Genomic DNA, 12,594 nt, shown 5'->3' on the forward strand with positions numbered 1-12,594 from the left:
GAGAGCCAGGAGGCCAACGACACCACGAGGCACCCAGCGACGTTCCTGGAGGAACGTGGCTTGCACAGGTACATGCACGGCTCCCGGGAGTCGGGAGACGGACGGGAGTAACATCCCTGGGTGGGGAAAAAGGAAACACCAGGACCTCCTTGGAAAACCCAAAAGTGTTGTTTTCTTTTCTATTTTACTAACCCTCATGGTAGCGGTCTCCTGATACAGTACACCCTGTATTCTGACTCGAGTGGGTGTTGTTTCCCACACTCGTTCTCCCATTTCACAGTATCGGTGCACTGCACTGACGTTGTTTTCCTTTCCTTGTTCTTTTCTTTACCTTCCCGTACTGCTGAGCCACATGAACAAAAGCACCTGGATGAAATAGAAGACGCTAAGTATAGACTTTATTTTTTGTTTACCTGCCTGGTTTACAATACCAATAAACCTAAGTACCCGGCAATTGTTGTCACGTTATTCCTGCGCACCGTGACAGAGTGCAAAAGGGCAGTGTCCTGCTCTTTTCTGCCTTTCTTTCTTCTCAGGTGTAAGAGTATTCTGTGCTTCTTCAATCTAAATAGGTTTTTCAGGTAAAACTGTCATGTCTCAGATTGGAGTTTATGTTCAGCCATTATGATTGCTGCCCTCTACTATGTGTAAGGTGAGTTTGATTAATGAGTGGTGGGCCAGCTCACCTGAATGTGCTAATTGAGTGGTATGTATCTTATCAAAGCTTACCTGAAATTGAGCAGGGAATTGTATTCAATTAGTCTTGATTTGAAATAAAGGGTGTGCTCCAGATTGAAGTACACTTTTTCCAATATATCAAAAGCAATGTGATCTTAGAAATGTCATTACAAAAATGATGTGGTTTGCCCAAAATGCGAAATTGACTTTGCGCCTTGGTACTTTGAAATTTCTGAGGATACCCACCAAATCCTGCTATAGGAGATAGTTTCACTCTTTACTGCTTGGAAAACACAGCACCAAAGAGTAACAAGGCAAAAAGGAAAAACTGACTGTGAAGACCAAAGGGAAGAACAAAACAAACTTGAGGGGTGTAAACTAGTGTGAACTGTTATGAAAACGGAGTAAACCAATGCAACTATTGACATGCTGCGAAACTATGAACCCTAAATGGTGTTAAAGAGGACTCTGCTAATCTTAACCCAGATGTGACCTTAACACTAGGAAATGATACGCAAATACATGCAGTTAGAGGCCTAGTGTTCCTTTTCTCATGAGTTTCCTTTGACCTATCTTCTGCCATTTCCATCCCCCATATTTTCTGTGCTGCCTGTGAGTGTCCTGATTCCTGACCGTGAGGAAAGAATGCATAGCTGCTACTTGTACTTTGCCTGTTTTGTGTTTGCAAAGAAAACATTCATTATTTGTGCCACCTGTGCTGCAGCTTAGTCTCGCACTATGTTTTAGACTTCCAGAAAAGGGACTAAGTCAGAAGATAGAAATCTTCACCGCAACTTTGTCCAGAGGCACCCCAACATTTCTGACGTTTCCTCCTCTGCCAGCTGCCTTGCCGTGCTGAACTTTGCCTTCTCAGACATTTTCTTCAAAACTTCTTATGAGTCTGTAGTAATGAAGTCCACTCAGTTGTGATGATTCAGGTAGATTTATTGGAGATGGTACAAGATCACAGGTAAATGAAGAGAGGACCAAATGAAGATCAATTCAGGCCCAGAAGGAGACCAGCGCAAGACCCCACCAGGAGCAGCCAGCAGGCAGCTCAGCCCAGTCAACTGTGACTCATTTGACTGACAACATTCCAAACCATGTCATCACTGTAGGATTCTACAGGCAGGGCATGCATAACCATGAAGTCAGGATATAACATATCCCCCTTTCTCCCAAATAAACAAAAGAACAACAATGACAGAAACAGGAAGAAGAAACCAGAAAGAGGAAACACGGAAGAAAACAGAATAGTGAAATAAAGAGCGAACGAGAATAGAACATATCAAAGTAAAGAGGAGAAGAATGGAAAACAACTGATAGCCACAACCCATCCTCCCTTCCACAAAGAAAAAGGAAGGACAAGGGAACAAGTGACAATAACAACAAAAAACAGGTTAGTCAATGTCAAAACAGTATATAGATCATGACCAAAGAATCTTTAAACAGCATGTGGAGAACGTTAACCAGATAACATGGGTGTGAACCCATGACTAAACCCTAGGAAAGAAATGGTTAACAAATGCAAAAATATTCTAATATAATGCATAAATGTGCTAAAGGGACTAAAACCCATAGCAAACGTACAATGTAGAACACTTGAACTAAAAAAATAAATGGTGAAAACAGACTGTAATGTGAATATAACAAATTAAACAATGGACTCCAAAAATGAGAACTTCGGGTCCTTGAACTCACACTGTAAATCCAAGAAAATCATTGTACAACTGAAACACAATGCAGACCTAGAGTAGGGAAGCAAAAAACATGCAAAAAGGGACTCTTGACGGTGAACCTTTACATTGATCCTCTATGAGAGTGAAAACAGAATAGTGAAATGGACTCTTGACGGTGTTTACCAACTTGGCGTATACCTAGGGTCCATGGACAAGAGTGATGAAGACAGACCGGTGATCCCACGCCGGTGAACGACTACTCACCCGAGCTTTAGAAAGCACAAGGCACCATAGCATAAGGGACAAGACGTAAACATGCCTTACGTTCCACAGTATCTATATGGCGCATATAACCATTTGGGCAGAAACAGTAGAAAACAAAGTTCACTATAAAAAAAAATATTACAAATATGCATGAGGACTTTGCGAAGATGATACAAACGCTATACAAACCCACACAATACACTTCTTAATATAAATATTAAGGTAATACTGAGTAGACAGAATACTCGGGTGATGTCTTTCAATCACCTAGTAATCCAGCTGGTTGGTGTGTTTTACTAAATAAGACATGTACGTGTGACTTTTCCTAACTTATTAATAAATACAAACTGTCAATCACATTAAAGAAACACCACCCTAAGTAAGATAAGAACGTGCCTTGTAGTGAAAGTATACGTCATGTAATGTAATGTCCATGTTAGGACGCACCTCGACTGGAGGTCATATGTTACGTACGGGATGAAAGAGAACAACCTAAGGCACGAGGAGTTTTCAAAAAGCAGCGGTTGAACTCCCATGTAGCCTCGCTGAAAATCAATTACTTAAAACGTTATTGAAAATGTATTTCCCTTGTAACAATTTAACACACAACACTCGGTTGAATACACAGTACCCAGCAGGCTTCTAAGTGTAGACGAGCACTTTACTCAACAAGAAACACAAAATCAAGCAGGCAATAATAAAACAATGCCAAGAATGCTTGATATGAGGAAATAACCTCTGCATATGATGAACTCTATTTGACTAGTACACACATGAGCACACATACTGCCTCACCAGACAGTGTGTCAGATTGATTGATTCATGCATAAATAACCAGATGGGACTGACGCCCATAACGTACACCCTGTGTGGAGCAAACTGGACTGAAAACTGTATAGCCAAAACATATCTCTAGTGACAGTAAAATACATAAGTTGCAAAAGGACAATAACCTATGCCTAGTCGCCCTGAGTGTAAAAAGATGGGAAAAAAATCAGAACTAACATAGCGTTAATACCCCTAGTGGTGATGACACAGGGAAAACGAAAGGGGTTGAATAATGTGAGCAAACAGATATGGGTGAGAACCCATATATTAATTACACCCATGCATAGCTCCCTGGAGGGAGGTAGAACAAAGTTGTGCACCAAAGGGTCAAACACACCCTATGTGGGGTAAAGGTATTCAGCCCAAATACCCTGTGAAGGTAATATAAAAAAACAGGTGGTGAACGTGTACACACTGTGCACTGAACAGATGAGATAAAACCCAATAAACACACCACATTAAAATATATTGTTCACTGTTGTGAAAAGACTAAATTCTAACGCAATACCCAAAACGGGTAAAAACAATAAACGTTGTGCACTGTTGAGAAGAACGACACACCTTGTGTAAAGGTCCAATGTCGTACACTGCAGTGATGTGACTCATACTAATCACCTCTAGTGGAGGCAAAAAAAAAATGTTGTGCACTGTAGAAGATGGGAATGTAGCCCATTCGAAACACCTCATGTAGAGGCAAACATGTTGTGCACCAGACAATGTTACAATTTGAAAATACTTCTGGCTTGCGTAAGTCAGGTGTATAAAGAGATAACCTTGCCGCCAACATACATGTGACTTTGTGAGAGAAAATGGTCCCACTGAGCATGTACAAGTAAAACATTTGAATGTCAACAAATTGCACCATAAACGAAATATAATGTAACAGACACAGGAGTGCCTGTCACAGAGATAGAAACAACCATACCCAAGCAATGAGGTGTTGACGCAGAATATGAACACACATACCCAAGCAATGATGTGTTGAAGCAGAATATGAACACGCATATGCATAAAAAAAAAAAAAAAATAGGTGCACCCTGAAGACGGGTACACTTAAAAACTTACGGGTAGGAACCCGCAACTAGACTAGTGCGACAGGACTGTAACCTTCGCATAGACAGGGGCTAAGACCCATAGGAACATAGTCCTTGTAAAGTTGACATCTAGAAAACTAAGCAAGATTGTGAGATGTCAAAAAAAACCAGATATGGGTAGGAACCCATATAGTAACAACACAAACAGTTTGGGTAAGAACCCGCACTAATGCAATAGGACTGTAACCTTTGCATGGGTACACCCTGAAGACAGGTACACTTGAAAACTTATGGGTAGAAACCCGCAATTAAACTAATGCGAAAGGACTGTAACCTTCGCATGGAAAGCGTACGGGTAGGAACCTGCAAATTGATTATTGCGAAAGGACTGTAACCTTCGCATAGACACACCCTGTAGACAGGTACATAAGAAAGTGAACGGGTAGGAACCCATGTGAAAAGAAAGAGCAAGACAGATATGTAAGAAAATGCCCCACTATAAATCACTGCACAATCACTAGAATGATAACAAGAAAACTCTGTAGCTTTGAATTACTATGCAAGATAAGCAAAACAGATATTGGCACATGAACAGAGAATGTCACTGTAGGAGTTTGTGATTTTACATCATCTACTTTTCGTTTCTACTGGATCCTGGATCGTTTGTGCTGGAGCGTAAAAAAAAAACGAGTCTTTTCCAGTCTGTTTCTACCACGAAGACATTTCTAAAGTGAACATAAGTCTAGTTACACGGAGATCAGTACTTGGCCTGAGCAAGTAGAGGGAGACTCCACAGTAGACATTGCTGAAGAAAACTAGACTAAAGCTGCAAGTACTCACTGCGGGCTCCAAAAAGTCATGTGCTGGCAAAAAGAAATTCCAAAATCTGCTGGTAGTATGAAAGTGCAAACCGCAAGATGGCGGTACGCATGGCACGCAGCGCCGGGAGGCTCCAGGAAGTACAACAAATCCAAATTGATCGAGGAGAAGCTAATGCTGAAAGGATTAACTTCGCGATCAACTTTATTGAAATGAACAAAGTGGTTGGCATGAACACACACCCCTCGGACGTTAACAGGAACTATTATATGCTATTATATTATATCTTCCAACTCCAAAATGGCGCCACGCACAGAAGACGCACGCCGAGTGGCTCACGGCGCGCCTCTGCACCCAAAACGTCAGTCAACATGATGCGAACTCTCTGGACGTCACGAAGAGTTCCTGAGGAACCGCTGCGCGCGACAAAAACAAAGTAAGTCGCTCGAGCCGCTTTTAAATTTTGAAACGCCTCACAACTGATACAAAACATTTCCCTCGCAGCAAACAACCATTGGCAACAACCAAAAATGAAAGCACTCTGCTCCCTGCGCATGACCCCACACTTGCCACATGTACAAAATGTCACAAACTAGAGGCAAAACTGAGATAACCACTGGTTACCTTGGTCAATGAAATACTGTGGATTTTTTCTGAGGCAATGCAGACAAGTAGTTGCAGCGTGGCTTTGTAAAAAAAAATAGTTGAGAAGAAATTACTTGTGGCACATGTAGAAAGCTTTGATGAAGAATTACAGCATGCTTGGGAAACGAGTTGTCTGGTGAAGAGCAGGACAGGAAACAAAACTTTTGAGACTGGAAATGGCACTTGTGATGCTGTTGGAACAGCAAGCAGAGGCAGGAACTGCTTATAGACTTAAGCTGGCACTTAGACGTAGAGTGTAAATGTAGGTAGGCTTGCCCTCTGAAGGCACAGCACAAGACAGAGACGTAGGAAAGCTTGAAGAGCGTCCGGCTTACCCTCACAGAAGGCACAGCATTTCCCAGACGTTAGTAGGCTCACCCTTGCCTGAGGGAACAACACAGGCTTACCCTCTCCTGAAAGCACAGCACGTGACAGAAGCGTTGTAGAGTGTCAGGCATGGGCTGCAACTGAACAGACGCTGTAGGTACAGCAAAAGACGTGAAGCAATAGTTCTGGAGAGTAGGTGCCCAAGACTCAATGGACAGCTGCAGAAGTAGAACTCCCCAGACGCTTTTCTTCACAGGAACAACTGGCAGACTGGTAGTGGGCGACCGATGGGAGGTCACTGGTGGGGTCAGGATGCCAGTTGAGATTACTTGAGTTGAGTTGCTGGAGGTTGATGTATTCTTGAAGTTGCTTGAAATTGAAGTTGCTTGAGGTGACAGAAGTAGGTTCTTTAAGTTTAAAATCGTCGCCAAAATAATGTAGTAATGAAGTCCACTCAGTTGTGATGATTCAGGTAGATTTATTGGAGATGGTACAAGATCACAGGTAAATGAAGAGAGGACCAAATGAAGATCAATTCAGGCCCAGAAGGAGACCAGCGCAAGACCCCACCAGGAGCAGCCAGCAGGCAGCTCAGCCCAGTCAACTGTGACTCATTTGACTGACAACATTCCAAACCATGTCATCACTGTAGGATTCTACAGGCAGGGCATGCATAACCATGAAGTCAGGATATAACAGAGTCCAATTGTAAGCCGAGTCCAGGCCTAATCAAATCTGTGTCTGAAACGCGCTCCGTCTCGGCCGGCCTCAACTTTCAACTTTGCCACGGTCTCGCACAATCAGACACCCACTGTTGGAGCTTTGTTCTTTAAGGTGCTATTTTTAACTTTAAACTTTAAAAAATCATAACTCCAGTCTATTGATTGGATTTTTGGTGTTTTGGTGTCAAATGATATAATGTATTCAAATGTAGTCCATTTTTCTAAATTGGTATGGGATTTTTCTTGTGTTGTATCTTCACTTTGTTAATGTTTAAGAGATGCACAAATACTTTACACGTTGCCCCTAAGTTAAGCCTGAGTGTATTCAGTTGAGCCATCAAAGGGTAAAGCACAGGCTAATTTAGTGACTTTTTGTGGTTCATCCTGACAAACAAGTAATCAAATTTCTCACATTGGTTCCCAATGGTGTAATCCGGTACCTGTGTTTCTGCAGTACCATGCAGTGATTAGTGTAACACTTAAGTTCCATTTAAATCATAGATACCAGATTCAACTTTTTTTAAATTCTTCTTGATTGGCCAATTTAGCTTTTTCCAAGTTTACTTCCCTTTTAATGGACTGTGACTATATCTGCAAGTTTGGAGTTTGAGCTCAGCAACCTGGAGAGCGCACTGCAGCTGAGCTTGTAGGATTCTACAAGGGCAGTGAGCTTCCATCAAGGTGGCACTCCAAAAAGAAGGAGCTGCCGAAGGCCTCAAGGCCTATCAGGAGGCCCATCCGTTGCTAGACCCAGCAGAGGAGGAGCAGGAGGAGGACCTCGTTGCCGGTCCTGAGCTGCAGCATTCAGGGGAGGACAACTCAAACTCAGGAGAGGAGCCCCTAGCAAGAGGAGCTGGAGGACAGAAAAACGGAAAGGAAACTGAAGCTGCAGCTACTCACATTAAAATTGGATGCAGACCAGGAGGAAGCTACTGCCAAGTGGACTTTGAAGAAAATAAGTTGGCCCTGGAGGAAATGAGAATGGCCAATGAACAGAGTCTCAGAGAGCTGGACATCAGGGCCAAGCAACAATGGTTTCAGTGTACCTTCAGTTATCCCTGGAGAGTTGAGAGTCTGCATACCACAAGACCTGATGCCCAGCTGTGTGATGTGAGATAACATCGATAAGTGGTTTTCTGATTATGAGGTAGCTCTTGGGAAGCACAGGATCCCATACAAGTATTGGGGGCTAGCCTATGGAAACACATGCCCACATTGGGGAGAGAAATCCCTTCTTTCACTAGAGGTGGGGGACAAAATGAAGTATTACCCTATGGAGGCCATCATTGTCTCTAAATTTGGGCTGATCCATGAGAAGTACAGCCTCAGGTTTAAGGACAGTCACAAATGTCCAAAGCAGTCTTGGGTAGATTTCGAGACTATTCCAGCAAGGCACTGAGTGGCTGGGTAAGTGGCAGCAAAGTTGAAGATTTTACTGGTCTGTACAACCTGATTCTGAAGCAGCACATGCTCAATATCAGTTTTACAGACCTGTACCAACACCTGGTTGACTGTAAACTCACTGATCCCAGGGATCTTGCTAAGGAGGCAGACCTAAGGGTCAACACCAGAGTGTCTAAGAAGGCATCTGGAGTGATTCCTTTAAGGCTGGTGAAGGTTCCCACCAGAAGGAAGAGGGAAGGTGAGAAAAATAAACACAAGGAGTACTCTCAAGGCCCGCAAAGTAGTTCACAGGGGAAAGGAACCCAACCCCATTCTGACCAAAAGAGCCATGGCTTGTGGGATAAGAAGAAAAGTAAGTTTGTTCCCAAGTGTTAAGAGTGCTACAAGTTTGAGCACATGAAAGGGTATGCCAAGGGTCTCAGGAGAGCACAGACCTCTGGGTTCGCCAGCGTAGCACTTGGGGAAGAGATTGTCCCAGGAAAGGAGTAGAAGTTACCCTACTATCCCTGGCAAACAATGATGTGGTACCCAATGCCCACATGCCTTCTATAGACAGTGGGTCACCATCAATGGACAGAAGGTGGAGGTGCTGAGGGAAACAGGAGACAGTATGACTACTATAACATTTCATCCGGTGTCCTCAGAGCCGGTGGTACAAAGCACAATCCACCAGTTTGCAGTGACAGACAACCGGGACAGTCACTGCCCAGTGACTCTGTTTCCTTTTAAAGGGGCTGGTGTCTGTCATTCTTTTAAAGTAGCTGTGAGCCTTGCCATGCCTGTAGAATGCCTGTTAGGCAATGATCTGGCATACACTGCCTGGAAGGAAGTGGAGCTCAGATCATATTTGTAGATGTTGGGCATAACTGACTGGGTCTGCATGACCACACTGTTCATGGCTGCCCAAGAGGGGAGCCAAGGAAAAATGGCCCAGGCAGCTGCCAAGAAAGGGAAGGGCAGAGGCAGTGGAAGCCAGCCCAAGTGTCACGTGGGTACACTAGGCCTGGTTAAGAAATGCCATTTTACATGCTCATGTTCCAAAGTTGCTGTACCTCCCTAAACACAATGACATTTGATGTGCATTCATTTTCATGCACAAATAGGATAATATTTTTCGAACTCGGTTCCGCTTACACTACCACTTCATAGGTACTCTATCAAACCACCTTTTAGAGGCTAAGTTCATCACACAAGATGCTGTTATTTGTTTTGGCCACTCGGCAACAGAGCTATCACAACATAATAAACAATAGCAGCCAGGCTGGGGCTTCAGCATGATAATATGGAGGATGGTATTATATATTTGACATCAAGCCTTTGTTTAGACAGAGGAGCATTTTGCTAGCACCGAGAGATTGATCCATGTCAGGATTTTAGGTCAGCTGATTCCAGTTTACCTAATGCGAGGGATGCTGGCCAGCTCCACACCAAGACTGGCAGCTTGCTGACACTTACCCACAGGAAATGGGTAGTCAGATCACCCAACAGGGATTTCGCAGATTCCCTCACCCTAGATATGATAGGTTAGAATGTGCATGGTAGGAGTACACTATAATCCAAATCAGAGGCTCGCCTTACCTGTTGGGGGACTTTGCTGCTGTCCTGTCGTGCCTGTGCTGCTGCCGCCGCTCCTGGGCCCCTCACGCTGCGTGTCTCCCCCGCCGCCGCTACTACACCTCGCGGCCGAGACCAGGGGGAGACTACAGATCCCAGGCTCCATAGCGGCTGCTGACGCCACCCACGCGCCCGGAGGCGCACAAAAGAACGCGGCTCCCTCGGGGGAGCGGGAATCCAAATCAGAGGCTCGCCTTACCTGTTGGGGGACTTTGCTGCTGTCCTGTCGTGCCTGTGCTGCTGCCGCCGCTCCTGGGCCCCTCACGCTGTGTGTCTCCCCCGCCGCCGCTACTACACCTCGCGGCCGAGAGCAGGGGGAGACTACAGCTCCCAGGCTCCATAGCGGCTGCTGACGCCACCCACGCGCCCGGAGGCGCACAAAAGAACGCGGCTCCCTCCGCGTCGCGGGACTCGCGCGGCCGGCGCCGGGCTAAGCCCGGGACAAGGGCGGGCCCTCTGAGGCCCTCAGAGGCACAAGGAGGCCGGGACGGGCCACGTTACTAGGCGTCAGGTATTCGTTCCTGTTACCTTTCTGTTGGACTTGGCGAGTTTCATCGCCTCATAGAGTATGAGTGACGATATATAGGACAAGGAGCTGATTCATTCCCTTGTTGATTTATTTTGTCATCATTTGTTCGTGTAGGCGCCTTTATATTTTTTTTTTTTTTTATAATTAAACATTTATACATCCCGAGGTATCTGTGAAAATGTTGAAATCCACAATAGGCAAAACACCTTCCGCCGCTGCAACACTAGATAATTATCTGGTGAAAGTCGTTACTAAAATAAATAGTGAAAGACGTAAATCACTGGGCCAGGGTTCTACTTCCCCCTTACTGACCAGCACGCCCACTACATTATCTCCCTCCTCTCATGGTGTTAGCTGCAGCACTGAACAACAGGATCTGGTAAACTTGGCAGATCTAGTTCCTTTATCTCCTGAAATAGTGCATATTCAGGATGACCTAAAAGACACCAATGAGGCTCCACTAGAGGGGTCCTTGGTTTCGGCAACTCAGAGAGTGTTGAGACCTTGTAAGCATACACAAATTAAACGGGAGGTGGCCGAAATAGTAACAAAAAAACAGGTCCTCCGCCCATTAATGGGGATAGTTTAAAGGAGGTTCTGCTAAACAACGCCATAACTAAAATAGATCCAGAACAAATAGATTGCCTGATTGGCATTTTGGAGACCAAAATTTCCAAGATAGTTGAACCCTTAGTGGCCAAAATTGGTGTGTTATCGGCAGAAATTGAAAGTTTACGAAACCTTCTGGGTCCCCGTAGTGATATAACTGCAAATGCTAGCACTGCTGTAAGGGGCCCGAGGGGAATAAATGAGCCACATAAGCCCCTTAAGGAAGGACCCAGTTTAGTTGAACCTGCAGATGCTGTGCCCCTGACAACCGTGATTAAAACTCCATCTCTAGATACATGCCCAGGGAGTAAGAGGGAAATAAGGTCTAGTCGCACGGTTGGTGCACAACCAGACTTACCTCCTGAGTGTGCCCCACTCGTGGCAGTGCTGACTAATGTCCCACCTCTTTTAGAGGCTGGTTTGCAAAACAAGCCAGAATCCCACGAATCTTTAAAGAACAAAACTGTTTCGTGGTTAAACAAAGAGTGTGGGTTCCCAGTAGAGTTATCACGCCAGATATTAACCACCAGGAGAGTCTCATGGATAGGGCGTTCACATAAGAATATTAAGGGGGACTGCGTTATTATAAATTTCAGTAACCCATTCTTAGTTAATAATGCCCTCTTAAGAGCATCCTCGCTGCCATATACTGACCAGGGTATCACACTTCGCCCACTGGGATATTTCTATAGATATCGTACAAAGCAGCCCATAAACGATTTACGCAGGGGCAGAGAAATTGGTTCTGAAGGGCGGATTGCCCATGGTGTCGCCACATTCAATCGTTATCAACCATTGAGTGATTTAGATTCAAATGATTGACTCGAATGTGGCCGGGACCATCTTACACCTGCTATAGAAGCTCCTATTTTGACCATGGAGGAGGAACACGGAACAAATGATAATTCAGTGTGCCCTGGGGAGGGTGGTACCCTAAATGTCACGAATACTGAGGGGAGATGCCCATGGTGGCATCACTGATGGTTTGGTGGGAGTGCCAGCCCAACGTCCAGGTACCAGGGTCCTCAGTTGGAACATTGCTGGGCTGAATAGTAAAGCTAATGATCCACAGTGGAGGAACTGTTTATCAGATTGTGAAATTATTGGGCTACAAGAGACCTGGGACACGGAAAACACCTTTTTGTTGGATGGGTATGCAGCTTTTTGGTCGGCTGCAGTTGTCTCTTCTGGGGGGAGGGCAAAGGGCGGTCTCTTAACCCTTATTTCATTAAAACTTGAAGGGATCTATACTAAAGTGGAGACAGGTTTGCCATATTGCCTTGCAGTGGAAATTCAAACTAACTTAATTGTGAATTGGCTTATTGTCAATTTTTATAATTCTTTTGCTAAGAGTACGCCTAACGAACATTTAGTCAGTCTATATGATTTTTTGGAAATGTAGAATGTCAACAGTACGAACCACTATTCGGTTATTGTGCTTG

This window comes from Triturus cristatus, chromosome 6, assembly GCF_964204655.1.
Source record: "Triturus cristatus chromosome 6, aTriCri1.1, whole genome shotgun sequence".
Lineage (NCBI taxonomy): Eukaryota > Metazoa > Chordata > Amphibia > Caudata > Salamandridae > Triturus > Triturus cristatus.